This window comes from Octopus sinensis, linkage group LG12 (genome assembly GCF_006345805.1).
Source record: "Octopus sinensis linkage group LG12, ASM634580v1, whole genome shotgun sequence".
NCBI lineage: Eukaryota > Metazoa > Mollusca > Cephalopoda > Octopoda > Octopodidae > Octopus > Octopus sinensis.
Window position 1 is genome coordinate 69,244,847 of NC_043008.1, and position 27,169 is coordinate 69,272,015.

Genomic DNA, 27,169 nt, shown 5'->3' on the forward strand with positions numbered 1-27,169 from the left:
GTCGTCGTCGTCGTCGTTGTCACCATCATAATCATCATCATCATCATCAGCAGCAGCAGCAGCAGCAGCAACAGTAGGCATAGCAGTCATCATTTATTCATCTATCTATTTATTTATTGAGCTGATTTATCAAAGTTGATTGCTGTACTCCCCCATTCTAAAACCAAAAACAAAAAAAAAACAAAAAATAATAGCAAATAAAATTTAAAAAAATAAACAACAAAATAATAGAAACAACTAGGCCTTTCTGTGTTGTTGTTGTTGTTGTTGTTGTTGTTGTTGTTGATGTTTCTTAAAGAAATTGTTTATTAAAATAGAAACGTTAATTTGAAATCGAAATTTTAAATAGCAAGAGAAAAAAATCCGAAAGATCAATATGTGTAAGAAAGAAAGAATGTGTATTGCGGTGCTTAATGGAATTAGGTTAATGGTTCCGGTTTGTCTGTGACGAATGATCGTAGAATTTATTGCAAAACCTGCAGACATTTCCAGGGGAACTGTTGCCGTTTAAAAGGAATACAGAGAAAAGAAATTACATCGGATTGATTGCCAGCAATTAACCATTTTCTAGTTGTAGTAGTAGTAGTAGTAGTAGTAGTAGTAGTAGTAGTAGTAGTAGTAGTAGTATTGATGGTGGTGGTGGTGGTGGTGGTAATAGTAGTAGTAGTAGTGGTAGTAGTAGTAGTATTAGTATTAGTAGTAGTAGTAGTTGTGGTAGTAGTAGTAGTAATTATGGAAGTAGTAGATCTAGAAGTAGTTGTAGTGGTCGTTGCTGTTGTTGTTGTTACTGTTGTAGTACTTTATTTTGTTTGTTTTTAAAGATGGAATGTAAGAAGAAAACATTGGTTCTGCAAAATATATAGGTAGGCATTAGTGACAGCCGCAGTGGTGACAGCAACAACAACCATGGAAGCGCAATGGCCCAGTAGTTAGAGCAGCGGACTCGCGTTCGTAAGAACGCGGTTTCGATTCCCAGACCGGGCATTGTGAGTGTTTATTGAGCGTGGGGTGGTGGTGAACCCGGCTGTACTCTTTCACCACAACTTTCTCTCACTCTTTCTTCCTACTTCTGCCACAAAGCAGAGGAACCATGCTTTAACCCTCTATGGTGTGGTAAACGTTCAGACCCTAGTCTAGATTGCGAATCTTCTGTACCTCGGGATGGTTCAGTTCTCCACCTGTTAAAAGCTACCGTTTACGGAATGAGGATAACAATGTAGCTTTCACGCCCGTGCAACAGCCAGTCTATCGCGTGTGGTGGGTGGATCTTCAAGTTGCCACACGTATTTTTAGTAGCTTAGAGCAGACTCGAATTAAAGATTATTCTTCGTGGCTAATGGCGTGAGTCCTGATTGGAAGAAGAAGAAGAAGAAAAAGAAGAAGAAGAAGAAGAAGAAGAAGAAGAAGAAGAAGAAGAAGAAGAAGAAGAAGAAGAAGAAGAAGACAAAGACCACATCGACAAGTGTAACTACAAAGAGTAATAAAACCAACAACAGCATCATCAATTAGAATAATTTTTTCTAATTTTCGCGTAAGACCAACAATTTTGAGAAGATGGGGGGAAGTCATTTGCATCGACTCCAGTGTTCAAGTGGTGTTTATCTTTTTTTACTCCGGACAAACGAAAGATAAAATCGACCTCGGCAGTATTTGAACAGAGAATATAAAAAGCCGGCAGATTGCCGCTGTATATTGTGGGTCACGGATCTCATCTCAGATCGACGAGACCCTCAAATGGTACAATATAAGCCAGTATTACCTATTTCATGATCAAGTGATTGGTGACTAAGCCTCCAGCTCACTTGAGTAGCTTTCTACTCTTGTAAGGGGGGTGCCTGGACACCCAACAAGAGTAAAAGCAAAACCCGTGGAAGGCCGGATTAACTGCTTTTGGGCCAACGGCAATCCAATTGGAAAAGGCAATGGCAACCTGCCCTCATTATCTCTATCGAGTAAATACTATGAGATAAATCAGAACGACGTTCCGCTATGGCTTCAACCAATGGGAGGACTTTCATTTAATCGGGAAGACTTTCGTTGAACTCTTATATATATATATATATATATATATTATATATAGAGGGCATTATACATACATGCCAGAGGGCATTATACATACATGCCACACGCTAAGAGGGACAATTAGTCATTTCTACCAAAAATATTACTAATCCCACCGAATGCAATTTTTCAAAGTAAGACATTTAAAAAATATAGACCTGTATCACAGTGATTTCATACTTACGTATTCATCAGCAGGCCTGGATGTATCATACATAAACGACCCTGCCTCGCTTAAGCCGATCAGCTAACTGATCAACATCAACGAAGCACATGGGTGAGTTTACATATATTACATCCGGTAAATGGCAGACTATATATAAGAGTTCAAGATTCAAGTGCCTAACTCACTAGTTAGTACGCTAGACAACGATCGTCTTAGTCGTCACACATTGTACTCTTTACAGCGCGTTGACGATACAACGAAAGCCTTCCCGATTAAATGAAAGTCCTCCCATTGGTTGAAGCCATAGCGGAACGTCGTAGTATTTACTCGATAGAGATAATGAGGGCAGGTTGCCATTGCCTTTTCCAATTGGATTGCCGTTGGCCCACAAGCAGTTCATCCAGCCTTCCACAATGTATGTATGTATGTATGTATGTATGTATGTATGTATGTATGTATGTATGTATGTATGTATGTATGTATGTATGTATGTATGTATATGTATGTATGCATGTATATATATATATATATATATATATATATATATATATATATATATATATATATATATATAATCTTGAACCTCGGGTCGACCAATGACTTGTGAGTGGATTAGACGGAAACTGAAAGACGCCTGTCGTATTTATGTATGTGTGTGTATATGTTTGTGTTTCTGTGTTTGTCCCCCTAACATCGCTTGACCACCGATGCTGGTGTGTTTACGTCCCCGTAACTTAGCGGTTCGGCGAAAGGGACCGATAGAATAAGTACTAGTCTTACAAAGAATAAGTCCTGGGGTCGATTTGTTCGACTAAAGGCGGTGCTCCAGCGTGGCCATAGTCAAATGATGAAACAAGAGTAGAAGAATATATATATATATATATATATATATACATATATACATATATATATATATATATATATATATTATATATATATATATATCTTAGCAAGTTTTTTAAAAATATGTACTGAGGTCGACTCGTTCGACTAACTTTCTTCAAGACCGTGCCCCAGTGTGGGCTCAGTCTAATGACTGGAACCAGTAAACATCGAAGATATATACGGGGTGGGACAAAAGTCACTCACAAAATAAGTTCAATATGCTTCGGAATTGTCAAATTACTTCAGTTCTCCTAAAGTTGAATAAATATAAAAACAATAATGAAGATTACACACGTACTTGTATATGATGAAAAAAATGATTATTAATAATACTAACAGTGTCAAAGGTTTTGGTGCATGATATATATATATGTATAGACACACACACATATCGTTGCCATTATGGTAAACTGCCGTATGTCCAAATTTGGCCAAATGAGGTTTTTTTTCAACATTTATGTTTGTTTGCAATAGCCATGTGTCTGCATTTGTCCCTCAGCTTTCCTTGACAACCGATGTTGGTGTGTCTACGTCCTCGTAACTTACCGGTTCAGCAAAGGTTCTGATAGAATAAGCACTATGCTTGCAAAGAATAACTTCTGGAGTCGATTTGTTCGACTAAAGGCGATGCTCCACCATGGCCGCAGTCAAATGACTGAAACCAGTAAAACAAAAGGATAAAAGAATATATATATATATAATCAAAATAAACAACAAATCACCTTATTTTGAAATTGTATGGATAATACTGTACTAAATTCTGGTGCCTCAACTTAAGTACCATATTCATCTGAATATCTCTCTCTCTCTCTTTATATATATATATATATATATATATATATATATATATATATATATATAATTAAGATTTCGTTGAATTGCCTACTTAAATTGAGTCATCTTGTTAGGTCGGTATATTCCGTACACCCAAGCAATATTAATTGAATAAAGAATGTCAAAACTCTTTACAAGAGTGTTTGGATCTGATATTCCTGCCTTGCGTGCAGACAACGCACTCTAGTTGAGTGCCGCTCTTGGTTGTGCAAAGATGTATTTTATATGAAAATCCTTCCTAAGCATTTCCGAAGTGCAAATTCCAAGGTAGATGAATATAATATAAATGAGTAACGAAGATGTACAGGGATCATATATATTACTTTTTTTTACTTGTTTTAGTTATCGGACTGTGACCATGCTGGGGCACTGCCTTGAAGTGTTTGGTCGACTGATCAATCCAGTACGTATTACTGGTACTTATTTTATCTGTAATGTATGTCGAACCGCCAGGCTGTGGGGACGTTAACCAATACCAGTTGTTAAGCGGTGGTGAGGAAGAAACACAGACATAGTTGCATACACAGCAAGAAAACGCACCCCACCACACACAATATACACGACGAGTGTCTAAGTTTTTGACTACGTACCAAGTCGACTCACATGTCTATGGTAGGCTTGGGCTGTAAAACAAAAACACTAGCCCACGTGAATACAGTAGTAATGAACCTGGAATGTATTCTATCTATCTATCTATCTATCTATCTATCTATCTTTCTCTCTCTCTCTCTCTCTCTCTCTCTATATATATATATATATATATATATATTATATATATATATTTAAACACTCACATATATATATATAGACATACGCTTACAAACACATACATATATAGATGCATATAAATATATGTTTTTATCCACATATGTATGAATGTATGCTTATATGCTACTCTTCTCTTTTGTGATCAGTATTGGTGATTTCCTTTTCAAATTTCATATGTTTGAGTGATTCGACTTCAAATCTCATTCATATCTCGGTTTGTGACATCGTGCTCTTACTCATTGTTATGGTTAGGAGCATCACCGAAATGTTACTGTTTTGTATCTATGACTAGTTAATGTTGGACATTTAGTCAAGAAATATTTCTCTGAAGAAGATATCTGCTTTTGTCAACATTTACACTACTGTCAGGTCTTTAGAGTGGAAATTTATTTGTGCCCCTGTATTGCTAAATAACCTTGGCCGTTTGCATTAGCCACGGGTTCGATGGAACTGCCGAACTTTTGGAGAGGTGTCATGTGACCTATACACTTAGATATTGACGGTCTGTCAACCAATAACCTATTTGAAGTCAATTCGAAAATCAATCATCCTCGTTTCCTCCACTCCTTCGTCTGCACTAAAATAACAATTTCGTGTTGACTTTAAGCAACATCTTACAAAAGGTAGGAACTAAATAAATACAAACACACACAAAACAAGAAACGGCAATACTATAAAACATTTCACAGCAGTAACGAACACTAATAATCACCATTCCAACAACGACACCACTATCAGTACCCCCCACCACCTATGATAATAATAATAATAATAATAATAATAATAATAATAATAATAATAATAATGATAATAATAATAATAATAATAATAATAATAATAATAATAGTAATAATTTTAGCTATACCACCGTCACTATCAGAAACAATAAGAAGCCGAAGGAAGTACTAATGTAATTATATATCGATGAATCTTGAAGAAATATTGGTTGTCAAATAAATAAACAATTTGACATGTATTAATTTGCTTGGTTTGAAAAATGAGAACCAAATATCATGAACTTTTTGAATTAACCTAAAGAATTTCGGGAAGAAGAGTGAAGAATCTAAACCATAAAGGTCGGCCCCACACCCCTTTACAGTTAGAGACAAATTCCTTCATAGCCTCTCTCTCTCTCTCTCTTTCTTTTTTACAATTTTATAGCTTAAAGTGTGGCGAATAACGTTGAGAAGATTTATAAAAGGAAGACAGTTTTGAGAAATCCAGTGAAGTTTAATTATATTTTTTTAGCTGTTGGATATATTTTCGAATTAATTAAAACTGGTTTGCTTGGGATTTGTGTTGCGGTTGTCTTCACCATTTATTCACAGTTTAACACTGAACTAGCTGGCCACTGATCAGAAGTACGCCAGCCTTGACCACCATCCACTAGTTTTATACGACTTAGTATACACTACATTATCCAATACCATAATTGTTTTGTAGGTATCATTTTGTGGTTTGAGGAAGATTTGACTGTTATTTTTAGCAGGTCATCCAGCCACATACATGCTCCTTCATCAGCTCGCTTTTGTTGTTGTCGTTGTTGCTCTTGTTTCTGATAATCTGCTTGAAAGTTGCCTTTGTTGGATGTTGCTATTGTCGTTATTAAACACTACAGTGATATAAACACATTTTATATCAAATATACACTCCAAGCTTATCTTGGTTAGAGGTGGAGGGGGCAGTCATTCATTGATTAAAAATAAAAACCGATAAAAATAGATTTTGTCATCGATTTCGTTCCATAAGATAGCGGTTGTTTGGAGCAAAGCAATATAGCCGAATGGCTAATAATTTAATTTCGTAATCAGGAAATACCGTGATCGAATCTCACTGTTAAATTTAGGATATATACTTCTTTCTTATCTATATAATTGGATCGACCCCCACGATATAATTTAAGAAATTTACTAACATAGTAAGAGTTGATCACGGGGATCTTGAAATTGCGAAACGAACCATTCGGCCTATATTCTGCGACTGGTTCATCTTTGCTTTTACTTTAAACAATTATCATCTTAACTATGGAACGAAATCGATGACACAATCTATAATCGATACATTATCATATCATTTGTTTGACACTTGACTAAAAATTATATTATATGTATAAACTCATACATATACATACAGGCACACGCACACATACACATGCATGCTTGCCGGAGAATGTTATTGTCATAGAATCCGCAACAAAGACGAACAGTTATTGCACTTTGCTCTCTGGAATTGTGGATTCAAGTTCAGTCATAAGAATAGAGAACACTTTTTCTTTCTCTTGTTGGTACATAAGTACAGCAAGTGGCATTATTCACCCCTCTGTTTGTTTCTACTTACAGCTAGTTGAGCTATCACTTTTGTGGTACGTATATACCGACTGGCGGTGCCTGCATACAGCTATGTATAATATATTGCCTCTCGTACATACTTACCGATAGAGGATATAACACTTTGGTGGTACCTAGTGACAACTTGGTAAACTGCACCATCTCGTGGTACCTACTAAGCAAAATTGGACTATACTACTGTGTGGTACTTATATTCAGTTAATCCATTTTAAAGTTAATGTATTGCTCACAGATACAATATAGTGCCAGTGAAAGCTTTTGAACTTGCGACCACCGCCGCTTAACTGGTTGTTCATTAGGGCAATCTGCTCTATCAAAGGAAAAATGGGGGAAAATAAACAATGAACGCAAAAATATGAAAATAATGAATAATCTATATTCTTTAAATGCGTGTCTCACTCAGGCTGCTGTGCGCGGTGAGATGGCACATCTATTGGCGTCCGCTGTTGATGCATTTATATTTCTTCGGGCAATACGGCGACAAATATAAGGTGAGACCTTCAACAGGGTCACATATCTGGACCGTTCGTCGCCACTAAATGATATATCCAAGTTGTTTTCTACAACTAACTAGCAGTGAGGTTACTTCTTTCAACTAGATGGCACTTTTGGATTAATCGTCGTCAACTAACTGGCATTTATGATGTGGTTTCGTGTAGTAGACGTCACATTCTGTTGCTGTCTTCATCTGGAAAAAAAAAATCTCATTTGTTTATAACAACCTGGTTGATGATACAATAACTACATTTAACAATTTAACGTTTCGTGAATAGAGGTGTCTGTCATTGGACTACTAACTTCAGTCTTTTCAAAATAATGTATGAATTTGGCTTTCCTATCTTTCTTGATAGCGGTTTTAGTGGATTAAATTAAGTAGGTAGCTAGCATTAATGCGAACCGAAATTGGGACGCAATCGCAAGGAGTCTTGTTGTACCATTACGTTTGTACCGTAACGATAAATGTCCTTAGTTCTTTATATGGCATACATGTAGCAGAGAGGAGTGAATTAAACAAACAGGAGAATACTAAATGTGCTTTTGTCACGGATATAACGAAGTGTTGGTTACTGAAAACAAACAGATAAACAGCCAACGGTTTGAGTTATTAAGCTGTGAAAAGATAACAGCACAACCATCTGTCACCCGCAACACGTATAAAAACGGCAGACTAAAATACAACCTTTGATTTGTTCACACACATCAATTAACAATATTCTGTTTATTTCTTTTTTTTTAATGTAAAACATACACGCCTATCCTTTGATTTTTATTTTTTTGTATTTTTTAACCCAAAAATCTCAGGCAAAAAATCTGCATTACGAAGAGGCTAAAGCCACACCCTGTAAACAAAAGCAAAATAACTAATTTTTTTTTTCTCTTTTCGTATATTTAAGTAATACTTCAACATAAAATGAAGGAACATATATCAGTATTGATAGCACTTTTTGTTTTCCGTTCGACAATACATTTATATATACGGCTTGATTTATCTGGTTCATTGTAATTTCTACAACAGATGGTTCATGGTGTGGACATTGGAAAATCAGTGACACTATGTGTTATTTCGCTTACCTGGCTATTGATTGATTATCAGCGATATCAATAACTGATTGTACAATGTAATAAATATTTCTCTTTCATCTTTACTGTTAAACATATCGCTGAAATGTGTCGGCTGAAATGTGTGGGTTAAGAAGTGATTAGCAAGTTTGTTTAACATGTGTCGTCTGCAACGTGTCGGTTATTTCTGTCGTCTGAGATATGATGATTGGAATGTAATCGCTGAGATGTGTCGTCTGCAAGGTTCCGGCTGTTGTGTCGTTTGCGATGTATCATCTGCAATGTGTCGGCTGTTTTTGTCGGGATTTTGCGGCGTCTGAATGTGATGAGTGAAGTGTATCTGATGATATTTGTCATTTGCAATGTATCGTCTGCGATACGTCATGTGTACTTTATCGTTTGCAGTGCTTCGATTGTGATGTGTCGGCTAAATTTTGTCAACTGTGCAGTGTCGCCTGCGATGTATTGGCTGTTTGTGACGTCTGAGGTGTGACGTGTGGCTGAGATTTGTCGTCTCTCTTGTGTCATCTGGGATGTGCCGTTTGTCATTTGGTAGCTGAGGTGTGACATCTTTGGATGTAATGAATGAGATTTCAACTGAGGTATGTAGTTTGTTGTGTACCAAAGATTTGAATCTAAAGGTTATTTAAATGATGGCTTCCATATTGCTGGAGTAGCAACATTCTTTTATAGAATCACTAAATATTTAGTATTGAACCATCTCCAGGCCGTCAGGAGAAAGCCAAGTCATTGAAATGTAGTGTAATTTACTCTGTCTTATTGATTTCTGGTCACCATGACAGGGTAACAGATGGATATATCGTCTCTCTCTCACCACCCCCAAACTCACACACGTACGCACGCACACACGTATGCACGCACGCACGCATGTACGCACGCACACAAGCACGCACACACACGCATACACACACACATAGTTGCAATCGCAACCATTATACTGCGGCCATTCTTTGTCATAAGCTTCAAAGGGTTTTAACCAAATATTAATCCCAGTCTGTTACTCCTTTTATCAATCCTTGTTCATGGTTGATTGCACTCTTTAGTGATGTTCAAACTGATTTACAACTGCATACACAAACACAGACATACATTCAAATATGTGTATGTGTATGTGTGTGTGTGTTTGTGTGCATGTGTGTGAGACTTGTTTGTCAGTAGGGATTCCGTATATTTTCTGTCATCCAAATTTCACTCCGTACCTACGTTACAAGATATTTGCCTAAAACCCCGTGTAGTGGGATCGAGTCAAGAACCACGTGACTGTGAAGCGAACTTCTTAACTACGCAGCCTTTACGTGCGCCAGTACATACACACATACATACATAAATACATACATACATTCATACATACAAGTGTGCGCGCGTGCGTCTATATATACATGTATACATACATGTATATATATATATATACATTTATATATGTATATATACGTATGTATATACATACATACATAGATAGATAGTCACACACGCACACGCTCACACACACAAAGATATATATATATATATATATATTTATGTGTGTGTGTGTGTGTTTCTGTATGTATGTTATGTGTATGTGTGTGGTGGTGGTGGTGGTGGTGGTGGTGGAAGTCAACTGCTGGAATGCCAAGCAGTACAGCATGTCGGTGTCCAACTGACCCTACTATACTGTGTAGTCGACAAAATTAAAAACAAACAATGCGCCTGCGCGATATCAAAGAATATAAAATGGCGACAATTTGCCCATATATATATATATATATATATATATACAGACACAGAGACACAGACACACACACACATATATATAGTTTAAATTTGCAAAAAAACAAAAGACGAGGACAGTTGTAGGAACAACAAGCAGGTGTATTTGTTTGACGCTCGGGAAAATGGTAAAGTCTTTTATGTTTCGAGCCGACGCTCTTCGACAGAAAGGAATAAGAGGGAAAAATGGAGAGAGATTGAAAAACAGGAAAGAGAAAAAAACGGTGTAGAATCCAGCGATCGAACATGACTGGGAAAAAAAGAGGTTGTATGAAAGGGTGAACTAAGGTGTGCGTGAGAATGGTGAGAATGGTGTGTGAGTATGTATGTGTGAATGAGGTGAGTGAGTGAGTGTGACCTGTGTGTGTGTGTGTGTGTAACGTGTGCGTGTGTGTGTTTAGTGGTGCGTGTGAGGTGAGGGTACCGGACGGTATGTTTGTATATATATATATATATATATATATATATATATACATATATGTTTGTATATATACTATTTTACTATGAGCCTCCATAGTAGCTTTCTCTCTGTAACTCGCAAAGTCTTTCGGGTTTGTTTATTTAAATATTATTTATGTAGTATTCAGACAGTTTACGTATTTATTAACTAAATTTGACTGAAATTGATAGGCGAGGGTTTGGCCAATAAGATTCGCAAGGAGCCATGACAGCAATGATTTGTGGGTTCGATTCAACCTGAGGTTAGCCCATCATTTTTTTCGGTCATTTGTTTATATTTAAAAATTGTCGCTTTAAAATCATTATGATATTGTACTATATATATATATATATATATATATATACACACACACAGACCGAGAAATTCAACAAGAGACGCGTGCACACACACACATCATACTGGAGGTTGTACTGATTGCAATATCGAGTTCAACATCAGAGGGGTGGGGAATATACCTGTAATTCAATGCTCAACTAAGAAATGGTCATGATTTTTCTCTGAGTTTTACTCTATTAAATCCTCATAGTTGCATAGGAGAATTTGTAGAACGTGAAAACCCAAAATTTGATGGAAATGTAGCGTTGGTAACATTTATGTGTCCGTGCCTCGATATTTGATTGGTGACAATGAATCGAAAATATGTCTTCCCGTTAATCTCATACAATCTTTTGAACAGTTTTCTATATTAAATCATGTGTAGATATAGATGGAATTGAAAAACTAAATAAAACAGGAGACGATAACTATGTGAGATACTATAGCGGATTAACAATTTATGACTGGTTTTAAATGTATTGCACTGAGTGAAGTTGAGTAATATATAAATATAGGAGGATAGAAAGTAATTATATAAGAAGTGATGAAAGAAAAGTAGATGCAAAGAATGTGAAACAGAATATGTGCGAGGGAGAGAGAGAGAGGGAGAGTAGGAGAGAGGAAGCGTGAAGTGTAACGACCCCATGCGTGTTGGAATACAATAAGTGAAACGACTGATAATGCTCCCCAGAACTGTCCCGCAGTCAAATCTATGGTTCCGCTAAACTGGGAGACATAGAAAAAGTATTAAAAAGAAGAAAAAGAATCTTAGAGAGCAAGAAAGAGAAATAGGAAGAGAAAGCGTGAGTGATTCGTAGAGAAAGAATGAAATAAAGAGTTATAGACAGTGAACGAGACGGAGAATGAGCGAGAGAGAGAGGGAGAGAGAGAGAGAGAAAGAAAAAGGAGAGAGGAAGAACATAAAATACGTTTTAAATATGTAAATCTACAATACCATTTGTGTTAATGCCCATTGTCCATGCTCAACCATCCGCTTGGTAACTAACTTCTAACATCCGGCCCGCTTTCCTCAATAACTGCGCTAAAAGTTTTTATGTCTCTCTTATTGGCATGGAGGAAGTGTATTTGACTGGAGATGAGATTTAGTCAGTGAAGCTAGTACAACCAGTTAGTAAATATCAAAACCAATAAAAATCTGATTGATTGCCATTTCTATTTTCAATAAACTGAATTACAAGCTTTCATCTGTGATGGATAAACATCGTACAAGCTGAGGCAGGTTTTGTTTATTTTCATAGAATATTCACTGCCTGGTCCACCTACATAAATGCAGGTCTCTTCTATTACATGATGTGGAGAGTGAAGGTGAAATATGGTCAGATCATCTCAGCTAGTAGTAATCATGTTGAACCATGTTGAACCATGGAAGAAACCACCAGAATATTCTGTAGAAGTGTTTATCAAGAGCAGATCACACCACTTGTAGTTGTTGTTTCCGAATGGTGAAGGAGGGAGGTATTTTGAATGTTTAATTCCTGCCAACACCACGTCATATATACAACAAACATATTGACAGTCTATGCGACAGGAACCTCTCTATTTTGAAAATCAACCTGCTAGAAATGACAACTAAATATTACCTCAAATTACATATTTCTGTTTGAATAAGACATATTGGATCATGTAGTCCATGGTAGACACTACCTGAGTAGTAGCAGCAACAGCAGCAACATCATCACCAACCATGGAAACGACAGAAAAAAAAAAACAGGAATAACAAGAACAATATAATTATTGACAACCGCAGAGCAACAATAAAAACAACAGTAACAATAATACCAATAATAGGATAGCAACAGCTACAGTAACAGTAACGAAAATAACAATAGCAGTAAAAAATATGCTGACGGTACTGAACGGTGCAAGGCGGTGAGCTGGCAGAAACGTTAGCACGCCTGGCGAAATGCGTAGCTGTATTTCGTCTGTCGTTACGTTGTGAGTTCAAATTCCGCCGAAGTCGACTTTGCCTTTCATCCTTTCGGGGGTCGATAAATTAAGTACCAGTTACGCACTGGGGTCGATGTACTCGACTTAATCCGTTTGTCTGTCCTTGATTGTCCCCTCTGTGTTTAGCCCCTTGTGGGTAGTAAAGAAATAGGCATTTCGTCTGCCACTACGTTCTGAGTTCAAATTCCGCCGTGGTCGACTTTACCTTCATCATTTCGGAGTCGATAAATAAAGTACGCACTGGGGTCGATGTAATCGACTTAATCCCATTGTCAGTCCTTGTTTGTCCCCTTTATGTTTAGCACCTTGTGGGCAATAAAGAAATATATATATTTGAAGGAGTTGCCCAGCGTGGTTTGAACAAAAATGAACTAAAAATGTAAAGACAAAAACACGACACAGGATGATGTCATGTCTATATTTGGAGGCTGAGGTGTTGGTGGTGGTGGTGGAGTTGGTGATGGTGGTTGATGGAGTGATAATACGCAGCTCTTAGACAAACATTCATAACACATAAGCTTAAAGCAGGAAATATAGTTAGCAGTTAATCTCTTTCTGGACAGATTGGGGGAAAGGTGTTTTCTGAGGAACCAAAGAATTCAATATCAAAATCTAAATACAAAACACGATTATATTAGAATGTTGTGAGAATGGTAAATATTTAACATCCATCAAAGAATGAAAGGTGATGATCAAAATATTAGTTATTTTCTCTCATCACAGCAGCCTAACACTATTTCTCATTAATTACTCAGGTGAAGGAGCTATGTCGACGGCCCGACATCTTAAATATTACATTACATTATACATCATAATATATGTTTAATTAGAAATGATTTTTTAGAAAGAATTAATTAGACGAAGAAGTACTTTATGTATTACACACGTAGACACAACATGCACGATTGGTAAAGCAGTATGCTTCGCAATCGCGTGGTCAAGGGTTCGATTCGACTACATGGTAGCTTAAGAAAATCTCTTTTGTTATTGATCGGGTCGACTTAAACCTTGTAAGTGAAACAAGTTTGACGGAAACTGGGGGAATGGTTTGCATCAGTAATTCATATATACAGTCTTGATACTAACTTTATCACGCTGGTTCTATCTCATGGTTAGGTTAAAGGTGCACGTGTCTATGGAATACGCAGCCACTTATACATTAAGCCAATGAGCAAGTAATTCAGTGGGTTGAACAAGTGAATTTTGATCGTCAAAACCGACGAAGATCCATCTACGTACTTTACGCTAATAACATCGATGGTAGTTAATATACAATTCGAAATCCTGTAAAAAGTAGACGTCAGATGATGTTGGGGTGGGGTGGAGAAATAAACATATAATGCAATCGTGGAAGGGGCTACTCCAAGGGGATTTTGTTTTGAGGGGGAACTATAAGGTTTTATTGTTGGTTATGAGGAGTAAGAGGCTCCTCAATAAGGATGATGAGTTGATGGAGTCGGGCAGACTAGGTGGGCCTAATTGGAGAACTTATACAGTTGACTAGCTGGGGATGCAGAAAATAAAGGCAGTAAGTCAATAAAAGAATGATCACACATTAATAGGGAGATAAACCGATCATGAAGAACAAAGAACAAAACATGGTTAGATCGTTTGAAACAGTCTGATAACTTTAATATTGATTTCGAATTTTGGCACAAGGCCAGCAATTTTTTTGTGGGGCGGGGGGTCTATTAGATCCACCCCAGTGCTCAGCAGCTACTTATTTTATCGACCCCGAAAATATGAAAAGCAGAATCTACCTCGATGGAATTTGAACTCAAAGCGTAAAAACGGACGAATTCTTATTTCTTTATTGCCCACAAGGGGCTAAACATAGAGAGGACAAACAAGGACAGACAAAGGAATTAACTGAATTACAACGACCCCTGTGCGAAACTGGTATTTAGTTTATCGACCTCGAAAGGATGAAAGGCAAAGTCGACATTGGTGGAATTTGAACTCAGAACGTAACGGCAGACGAAATACAGCTACGCATTTCGCCCGGCATGCTAACGTTTCTGCCAGCTCGCCGCCTTCTTCGGCTGTTTTAATTTTAAAAAATCAAAAATTAACGAGAGGATGAGGAGGATGAGTGGAGGTGGAGGAGGAGGAGGAGGAGAAGGGGAGAAGTAGAAGGTGGAGGAGGAGGGGTAAACGAGAAGGCAGAAGAAAATAGGAAGAGCAAGAGGTAGAGGAGTAAGGGAAGGAAGTGGAGAAGCGAAACAGGACTGGGGTAGTGGTGGGGGAAAGATGACGAGTATGATAAGTAAGGTTAAAGAAGAGAGAAAGTTGTCTTCTGACTATGGACATTGTCGGAATGTATGCAACAGAGTGGTCTCGCTCAAATATCAGGGCCCATTAAACTAGTCGATGCATCATGACTTCATGCCAATAACAGGTATTCTACGCCAGTGGTGTTGTTCAACCATCGTCCATACAGAACACACTGGTTGACCAGAGGCTATGGAAGTGGTTTCGTTACCAAAGTGCCTCCTTGTCGAATGAAACCCGACACCAAAAATTGGGGAATAATACTTCTTAACAACACAACCATTCTTGCACAGCTGAAATATGATCATTAAATCCAGCCGATGGACTGGATTCAATAAGTGAAGTGGATGAACAGAATGCCATTTTGAAAAGTAGCAATCGAGGTCGTTCCAATTTCTAAAATTATAAACGGGTCTACGTTTAACCACACTACTCAGTCTTAGAAATAGGACACGCTGAATGATGTACCCCAACGTAGATAAATTATATGTGACTATTATATTGCAATAGAAGGATATCACGGACACGGCTGGAAATTTTTTCCTAGATCTGCCGCTCCAAAAACTAAATTGGAAATATTAACTGATAATCATTAACATAATATGTTCCAATGCTCATATAAGACTCTGTGCTTATATATATGTGTTTTTGTGTGTGTGTGTGTATATATATACATATATTTATAGGCTATTATATCTATATATATGCTATATATATATATATATATACATATGTAGGTATATGTGTATATATATATAACTGAATATATTTATATTTATGTGTGTCTCCCCCTCACCATTCTTCATGGTCTCCTCGCACCATTCCCCTTCTTCTCTCCCTTCCTCTTGCTCCTCCTCCCCCATTCCCGTCGTCCATCTGCGACGATACTTCCGTCGTAACTGCTATCCTGTTTTCTCGCTCGCCTTCTAAGGCTACTGGTCGACATTCCTGCTCTCTCGTCGTCCACTATAATCCAGCGTTTGCAATAATTTTTTCGTCTGGCGTAAACAGCCCTTCTTATCTTGTTCTCCTTGTTCCTGTTTCTTACTGTTATTATATTTATTTTTCCCATGTTTATATATATTTTTTTACTGTTTATATGTTTACTGTCGTTACCGTCTTGCTTTTTTTACCATTTTTTACCCCTCTGCGAAAAGGATCTCAGAATTTTAATTGATTTGCTTTTCGCAGGAAGGAAGTTTCTTCGAAGATACGTCTCGCTTTTATCCTTCGAAACGTAGAGTAGATGAAACCTTAGCGACTGAAGAAGGGTTTTTTTCCTTGTGCTAATTGTCCTGTACTCCTTATTTTCTTGTCCTGTTCCTTGGTTTGTGTCTATGTTTTTCGTCTCTCTATGTGTTCGACGTCTTTTTGGTGTCCTGTACACATATATGCGTGTATATGTACATGTAGAGGTAGGTACGTACATATATGTTTATATATATGCATATGTTCTATTCTTTTATTAATATATGTATATATATATATATATATATATATATATATATATACAGAAATAGAGGAGAGAGAGAAAGAGATGGAGATAGAGATGGGGAGAGAGGTAAGGATTCAAATAAATAGATACTTTTGCTCTTGTTTGTTTAACGGAACTGATGTCCATCTATGCACACACACATATGCATGTACACAAATTCATACATATATATATATATATATATATATATATATATATATCTGTATATATGTATTATACACAGGTATACACATAAGTGCAAGACAAAGTGGAAAATATAGTACTTGAATACCAAGGTAGAGTAAAATATACTTTTATTAAAGCCGCAAAATTATCACGAAAAGCTCTTACTCGGAGTTTCACGTTCCCGTTCGTTGGACACTTTTTCATTTCAACTGGCCGACGAACGTGAACGTGAAACTCTGAGTAACAGTTTTTGTGACAATTTTGCAGCTTTAATAAATGCGTGTATGTATGTAATATATATATATATATATATATATAGATACATAGATACATAGATAGATAGATAGATAGATAGATAGATACATACATACATACATACATACATACATACATACATATATATATATGCATGTATTTATGACTATATGTGTATATATGAACATATATGCACACCTTAACTTTATTATCTCCCTTTATATCACTCTCCAAAAGTTTCCTCCAACACTAGTCCCACTTTCGCCCCTAACACGTGTTGAAAGAACACGTGCTTTATGTCCATTTTGCACCTCCGCTACCTATTTCACCACTGTAATTCCTACTTCGCTATTATTTCTACCCCTGAATTTTACTTTTGCATATTTAGGCTCACCTTGCCATTTCTCCACTCCACTTTTCATCACTGGAGCTACCACGACCTTGTATATTACTATTTGACAAGGTTAAGTAGTAATAAATATCGTTATAGTATGAATTAACTACTTCTGTTGTTACTTTGGCCTCCTCTCCACAAGTTGGAAGTGTCTACGGAACATTTAAGGTATATCTTTCTTTAGAAGTTTAAAGATGCTGCATATGCTTTCCGAAATATTCGTGATGTGATAGATTCCTTAAATGAAAGGATTAATCCAGATGGTTTCAAAGATTTAGAAAGGGTGATTTCAGTTAAATATAAACTCCACGGATAGGTCGTCTTGTTCCGTTTAATGAAGAGCTGCGTTTGTCAGAACATGATCGAAATGGTGGTGTTACGGTTGAAAAATCAGCTGAAAAGGTGAATTCAAGCTATTCAACAGTTCACCGACATTTGCAACAGCTTGGAATGGTGCCTAAACTTGGAAAATGGGTTCTTCATAATTTGACAGAAAACAAGTGTACAGCATGAGTGGACATCAGCGCTTCTTTTACTCTCACGTGAATGTATACCGCCATTTTTGGACAGATTATTGGCTGCTGATAAGTGGATCTTTTATGCCGATAAGATATATATATATATTATATATATATATATTATATATATTAGATATAATTATATTATATTATCCACATATATATTCATATAATCATTTATATATATAAAGATATATATGTATATATATATATATATATTTGCGTCTGTGTGTGTGTGTATGCGTGTGTATGTGTGTATGTATGTTTCTATACACTCATAGAATCCAGGATCGTTAAACTCTATGATGTACTTGGAATCAGTTCCATAATATGGAAGTCATTGACTCTGATCCTTTCCCCATAGACATCGCAGCCATCATTACCATCATCACGAACATCAACATCACCACCACCACCACCACCACCACCAACAACAACAACAACAACAACAACAACAACAGCAGCAGCAGCGCCACTACTTGTAACGCCGCCTATAACACTATCACGAACACAACTGCCTCAACTAATTCCACCACTACCAATACCGACTCCAATAACAACGTCAACATCACCACTTTTATCGCTGCTAGCCGTACCTCTAACTCCACCGCCTTCGCCATTACAGCTATTAACATCAACACTAAGACCATGATTATTACCACTACCAACACTACCAATCACAACACCAATGCAACCACAGTTGTCAGCACCAACACAATCACCACCCCGAACATCGCTGGGAACACCAGCAATAATACCACCAGCAAAAACTCACCGCTGCTGCCGCCGCCATCATCACTACAGTTGTCAGCACCAACATTAACACTACCAACTACACGCCACGATCCTCCACCAGCGCCTCACCAACAGTTCCCCAAACATTACTAACACCATTATCACCAGCATTACCAGACCTATCATCGACATGAACGCCAGCACAACTTCCACAGTATTCCCGAATAGCAACAACTGCTAAGACGATCATCGAAGAATTAGACGATCTGCAGAAAACAAAAGCTGAATGTTCTTCAAACCAAATTTTACTATCTTGAATAATTTGGTCGTAGGCTCTCTGTTGTCCTGGGGCTGAGCAACAACAATAACAACAACGATAGGAGAATACAGGATAGTGTCAGAAGTAGGAAGCCAGATACAGCAATGGAGTGGTGGTGGTGATGGTTGTAGGTATGGCATAAGGCGGACGAGCTGGCAGAATCGTTAGCACGCCGGGCGAAATGCGTAGCCGTATTTCGTCTGCCGTTGCGTTCTGAGTTCAAATTCCGCCGAGGTCAACTTTGCCTTTCATCCTTTCGGGGTCGATTAAATAAGTACCAGTTACGCACTGGGGTCGATGTAATTGACTTAATACCTATGTCTGTCCTAGTTTGTCCACTCTATGTTTAGCCTCTTGTGGGTAATAAATAAATAGGTTGTAGGTATGGCATAAGGCGGACGAGCTGGTAGAATTGTTAGCACGCCGGGCAAAATACTTAGTGGTATTTCGTCTATCGCTACGTTCTGAGTTCAAATTCTTTTGGGGTCGACTTTGCCTTACATTCTTTCTGGGTCGATAAATTAAGTACTAGTGAAACACTGGGGGTCGATATAATTGACATATCCCCTCCCCCAAAATTGCTGCCCTTGTGGTAAAATTTGAAATCATCATTATTATAATAATAATAATAATAATAATAATAATTATTATTATTATTATTGAGTGAGAGAGCAGTGCATGCCATCAAAATGACACTGGGCTAAAATATACGAAGCCCAGTATACCCATCATGACTAGCCGTCTGATAAGGATACACCAACACATGCATCACAACCATATGTGCGCGACATAGTGATCTCATACCAAGATAAACAGCACATGACCTTGCAGGTGGGGCCCAGTTAGAATTTTCTTCTGGTCGAGTAACCCATTTCGCTCAAAAGCTCCATGAATAAGGGTTGTTTAAGGGTGTTGAAGGAATATCTTTGTTTGCAAATATTAGTACTTCAAACCCCAAAGAATCCCCCTCAACACATGGCTATGATGCTCCCCCACTACTTCTGTTCATGATCAGAGATGCACATAGCGTCAGCCACTAAGGGACATGCTCAACTGGTTAAGGTCAAACAACTGACAAGCAAATCTGTGTCATTGAGCAGAATATTTGCTGTAGCCCATCTTTCATACGAAGACAAAAAATGTACATGATAACACTTCCAATCAATTAAGATCAGAAGCCACGAGAGCCACTGCTTGGTACTGCATTAGGGCATTTATTATTATTATATTATTATTATTATTATTATTATTATTATTATTATTATTATTATTATTATTATTATTATTATTATTATTATTTTATTATTATTATTATTATTATTATTGAGTGAGAGAGCAGTGAATGCCATCAAAGTGACACTGAGGTAAAATATACGAAGCCCAATGTACCCATCATGATTACCCTCTGATAAAGGTACACCAAGCATGTGCATGATCTTGCAAGTGGGGCCCAGTTAGAATTTTAATCAGGTCGAGTAGCCCATCCCGCTCGAAAGGTTTCTGAATAAGGGTTGTTTAAAGATATTGAACAAAAACACATGTTCTAGAGGTGAACTATCCAACACCCACCTTATTCCTCTCAATACATGGCTACGATACGTCCCACTACTTCTGCTAGTGATCAGAGAGGCACATATCAGCACCCACCAAGGGATTATTATTATTATTATTGTTCAGTAGTTCTATTTTTAATGTCGTGCTTTCACTTCACTGCCGAGCTCAGCTCTGTGTGCCTTGGGTATGTGCTGTGATTTGTTGTGATGCTCTGATGGTTACTGTTTTTTGCGTAGGATGTGTGCAGTGCCCAGTAGTCCTGGTATTTTTGTTATCTATTTGTCTGAATATTTTTTTATCATACCTAATGCGCCTACTATGATAGGAATTGTTTCTGTTTTTAGATTCCACATTCGAGTTACCTCTATTTCCAGGTCTTTGTATTTTGAGAGTTTCCCCATTTCTTTTAGAGACACATTGTCATCTACTTGTATTGATACATCAATTAGAAAGCATTTTTTTGTTCGTGATCTCTGACAACTATATCTGGCCTATTGGCCTTAATTTCTCTATCTGTGTGTATTGGGATATCCCAAAGTATGGTTGCTTTCTCATTTTCTGTGACCTTTTCTGGTGTGTGCCTATACCATCTTTTTTCTGTTGTTATTCCATAGTGTTGGCATAGCTTCCAGGCCCCAATGCTGTCGTGTCTATGGATATATTCCTTCTTAGCCATGACTGGGCAGCCAGAGACAATATGATTTATTGATTCTTGCCCATCTCCACATTCTGGTGGGGAGGCTTTGGTTTTGTGCTGCAATCAAAAATCCCTCCGTCTCTGCTTTGAGTCCTGAGCTTCTCAAACATTGTTGGGATTTTTCTGTCTATTTCTTTTGCATTTAGCTTATATCATCATTATCATCATCATCATCTTCATTACTATTATTATTATTATTATTATTATTATTATTATTATTATTATTATTATTATTATTAAAAGTGGTATCAGTAGTAGTAGTAGTAGTAATATTTATGGCGTAGCTGCGCAGAATGTTACCTCAGTGCTGTGATTTCTCGTTAAGATTGATGGATTGAATTAAAATCGATTGGATACAATCTGAATGATTACATATAAACCAATTAATGACTCATATAAAAGTAAACAGTACCCAAGGAATATAAAGAATATATGTTTTCACGACTCAATAGTAACATATATATACATACATATATATGTGTGTGTGTGTATGTATGCGTGTGTGTGTGTATGTATGTGTGTGTACATATGAATATATATATGCATATATATATACATATATATATATATCTATATATATACATATACATGTGTATATATACGTGTGTGCATATATATACATATATGTGTGTATATGTATGTATATATTTATGCATATATATGTATATATCTCTATATATATGTATATATATATACACACACACACACACACATACACAGGCACATCTCTCTCTCTCTCTCTATATATATATATATATACATATATATATATATATATATATATATTTATGTATATATATATTTATGTATGGATATATTTATGTATACCTTACACACACACACACATATATATATATGACGTATTTATTTATGGAAATCACATTCAATAAAGATTAATAAATATATATTTAGTCTTGTTTCCTTTTATTAACACACGCACGCGGGAAACCGAACGACACGTAAGTTACAAATATTCAGGGTAGTTACACATAATTAAATTAAATTTGCTGCACAATAACGTAGAATCGAACAGCGAAAATGTAACGTTTTTAGTTTTAAAACAAACCGAAGCGTAAATAAAAAGACCATTCAGACGAAAGACAATAGGAAATGTGAGCAGCCGCAGGAATACGAACCTGTGTCTTTCCGAATTGATGTGTCTATTCAAGGACCCCTATACTACGTGTTCCTGACTGTGATACACTCTCATCACGCATCGATATCTTTATACTGAGGGGCTTCGAATTTCGAGATGGTTGTGAAAACTTGTATATCGGATGCGTATTTTCGTGTCTTGCCTGCGTCTTTTTGGTATGTTTTTACCCCAATTCGACCCTCTAAACGTCCTCTTTGTTACATAGCATGCTGAGAATGTGGTGACCTTCATTGATATTATTCACGTTATTTACAAAAGAGACTATTTGTGGTTTACTTTTACGATGTGTGATCTGTGAGTTCAACAATGAAATTTAATTTTATTGTTGCTTAAACTCGGATTAAAACAGTGAATACATGTTTACTGTTTCAAGCAGAGTTGAGACGTGATAATACAATGAGGATTCATATGGGAGATAATAATATAATTGTGAGATGCCGGTGGGACTGAAATCCACTCTGATCAATAGCAGGTTATGTAAACAATAAATAACACGCGCACGCAGTTACACCCACACACAAACATATTTACACATACAGAGAACTCTCTCTCTCTCTCTCACACACATACACACACATGTATAGATATGATATATCTGTATCCCTAACCTAGCCTTGTGTTTCCCATACATACATACATACATACATACATACATACATACATGTATTTATGTACGTATATCTATCTGGTGCCATGACTCCTTAATGGCTTGATGGAGTCTTAGGGGCGCCATCGTGACATATGGCTTTGATTGGGAGATATTTTGACTACTGAAACCCATACCTCTCCGGATGTGACTACATTCGATTTCTTCTAGAAGACAGAAAATATAGAAAGGAAGAGTTAGAGAGAGAAAAGAGTCAACTCTATTTCATGACTGGTACATTATTTATCGACCCATGAGAGACAAAATTCAAAAGCGATCTCGACGGGATTTGAACTCAGATCACGATGCACAAGAACAATTACCACAAAGCAACATATCCCACATTTTGCCAATTCGCCGCATACGTGTGTATGTATGCGTATGTGTTTGTGTATGTCTGTGTATGTATATCTATGTAACCATACTATATAATACATACATACATATATATATATATATATATATATATATACACACACATATATATATATATGTTTGCTATCTTTCTTACAGTGAGTGAATTAAAATATAACTGGTTTCTATGTATCCATCTTATCAAATGCTGAACAGACTTTTTGGGAAGGCAAAGAGAAAAACATTTGTGGATTTTAACAGCTTGTACCCCTGTTTTACTGCATAATGAAATTTTACTTTAGAGTCACTTATACATGTTTCGTCTATGGGGTTTTGCGTTGGGGTACAAGAGTTCAAGTTTCAGGAATTATATTCTTTTCAATAGAATTTCTGAAACTTGAACTCTTGGACTCCAAACCAAAACTACATAGACGAAACATATACAAGAAGTGACTCTAAAGTAAGACTTCACGATGCAGTAAAACAGGGGTACAAACTATTAAACCCCACCAGCCTTTTTTCTCTTTGACTTCCCCGCAAATTCTTTTTAATATTTGATAAGGTGGATATATGGAAACCAGTTATATTTTAAATCACTCACTGTAAGAAAAATATTAAACATTCTCAAAAATATACTTTTGTGTTTTTTCCGCACTTATTTAATTTTATAACCTATATATATATATATATATATATATATATATATATATATATATATATATATATATATATATATATATATATATGAATAAATGCATATATGTTTACATACATTCTTCCCCGAAAATATACATATATATGCTGAAGAACGGGAAAAATTGCTTCAGATACATTCTTTAATAGTATTTCCAATTATTGCAACGATGTCTTAAAAGAGAATGAAATGGATTCAAAGAAAAAACATCGATTGTGTCCAGCATCATAATATAAAAGAAAGAAAGAGTATGCGGTTTAATCTCACTTTTAGTTAAAATGTTTCCCATAATCGCCGCAGTCTTCTTTTTTTACTTATAAGTTATATGCAAACACTTCCAACAGATCTGTTTCCGTTACAAACGCTTCAATGAAATGATATCACAGTCAACTACAGTTGTATCCAAACTGAGGCTACTGGCATAAACAGAGTCAACAACAGAATCCCCACATTTAGATAACTTTCAAACCCATCGATTCAATGTGACTGCAGTAATATATTCTGTCATCTTGATATTAAATGTCTTTCAAATGCGACCTTTGTAGATGGTGTTGAAAGACATCTCAGTGATCTTCAAATATCTCATAAACGAAATATTACTTCATTATCTCTATTGTAGGATGTAAAAATAAAAAAAATACATTATCATTTGCCCGAATCTACATTTCTTGCTAACTGCTCCTGTAGATGCCTGGGTGGTTTATCGGAAAAGTTAAAATATCTATTTTAAACCTGAATTCTGGCAAATTAATGAGTGAGCCTGAGCGTATTTCTACTAGTTGCCATCGAGTAATATATCAGTTAAATCAGTTTAAACTGCCTGCTGTGTGACATTTTTTCAAACTTGCTTTGTACTTTGCGACTCTGCGCGTTTCACATATGTGCATCAGGTTGCCATGATCCTTCAGAAATAGCCTGAGAGAAAAACTATTCCTGTAAGGATGAACCAAGGTGACAGTTGGTTACATCACCTGACTATTGTGTCGTACTTCAGTTTCCTTCTTACGCAATCGTAACGCCTGTTCTTCCTCAACCTGTGGAATGGACACGTTTAACTGATCAGGTGGTATATCTCTTACCAACGCTCTCTCGAAGGTCGACTCAGAATGCTGTGGCTGTAAATGCGCAGACACGCACTGAAGTAGTGTCGCCTGCAGATATTTCTGGAACGTAAGCGTTTGTTCTATTCGTATGTGAGACACGTATTTCCGCAGCTGTTCTCTTTTCCTGAGTCAAGAAACGACCAAATTGAATACCTGCTATCAGGAATATCTTAAGACGTTCACCTCCTTTAACCAATCGGGCACTGTGGTCAGTAAAAGTTCCGCCTGAACAACGTTATAGGGATTTTTACTACTTTTATCCCCAAATTTGAGTTATCTTTATTTTCACATATTTCTGATCCTACTATGATATTTTTATTGTGTGAGTGTGTGTGTGTTCTTTCTCGTAGAGTTGACTAAATGATGTTGTGTCTGCTTGCCTTGACCATATCAATATACAATGGAGGGCGTTCAGAACATGGTTATGTAACTTGCTATACTCTGGAAGACATAACTTGTTTATTAGCATAATATCAAACACCAGTCAGCTATAGAACATTCCACATCTACGACAGTTCAATGTTGTAGTTCAACAGAGAATGGGTGTACAATATGCACATACACCAAGAGGAAATATTCTAAATGTTTCTTTTTACCATAACATTTTCCAAGAAAAATTCTGTGGCTCAAGTAAATTACATGCGGTTCATATATAACACTAGAATTATTGTTGATCACTTATCCGTTTAAAGTCAAGAAAATTTTGTGATCACTTTATTCTACCTGTCTTCGATATTCTGATTTGACATTTAATTTTCATCGATTCTTCAAAAAAACCCGTCACATCAACAGCGTCTCTGAATCTTCATATCCCGATTGTCATTATTTTGGCTGGGTCACGCATATACTGGCAAGCTTATAAGCCTGTAACATTATTGCATTACCATCTTTTACAACTTAAACTCTTTCATATGTTTTGGAATTCTAACTGACCAAATATCATAAGAATTCCAGGGATCACCGTCTCAATTTTAAGGGATACGTGGAACTACAGTATTTGATGTGTTTCATTTCCCAATATAATATGGTGTGATTTCAGAGACATTTGGTTGCTCTTTCTACCGGGGCAACCAAATATAGAGAAACTGGGGTTTCTAATTGCTAATAAGGCAAATAATTATTTGAAATGGTCGCCATTTCAACATTTATTGTTCAATGATAATGCAGCGGACATTAATTGTTCGATAGTAATGCAGCGGTAATTGAATCGTAGTGTAGTGTTGTGTAGGTGCTACCAAGAACAAGCCATTGATCAAAAAGGAAGACCAAAGCCAGAGGTTCATTCCAAAGCCAGAGGTTCATAAGGCTTAATTCTGGGAATCTATGACGTGTATAGTCCGTACCGGAAGGGACGCCGGTTCGTCACAGAATTACTTATTTTTGCCGGTTGAGTGAACCGGAGTAATGTGAAATGAAGTGTTTTGCTCAAGAACATCGCCCAGTCCAGGAATCGAAACTACAATCTTACGATCATGAGCACAATATCCTAACCACTAGCCCACGCACCACCACAGTTCATTGATTCTACTATGTAAATGTTAAACAGATATATCATAAATAATTGGTAGTGTTATGGTGTGTAGATGTGACGCACACTTCTATTCGAAGCTGCTAGTCGGCAAGAGTGATCTCTTCCGTTTTAATCTCAAATTTCTGACTCTACTTCCTTTGTGTGAAAATA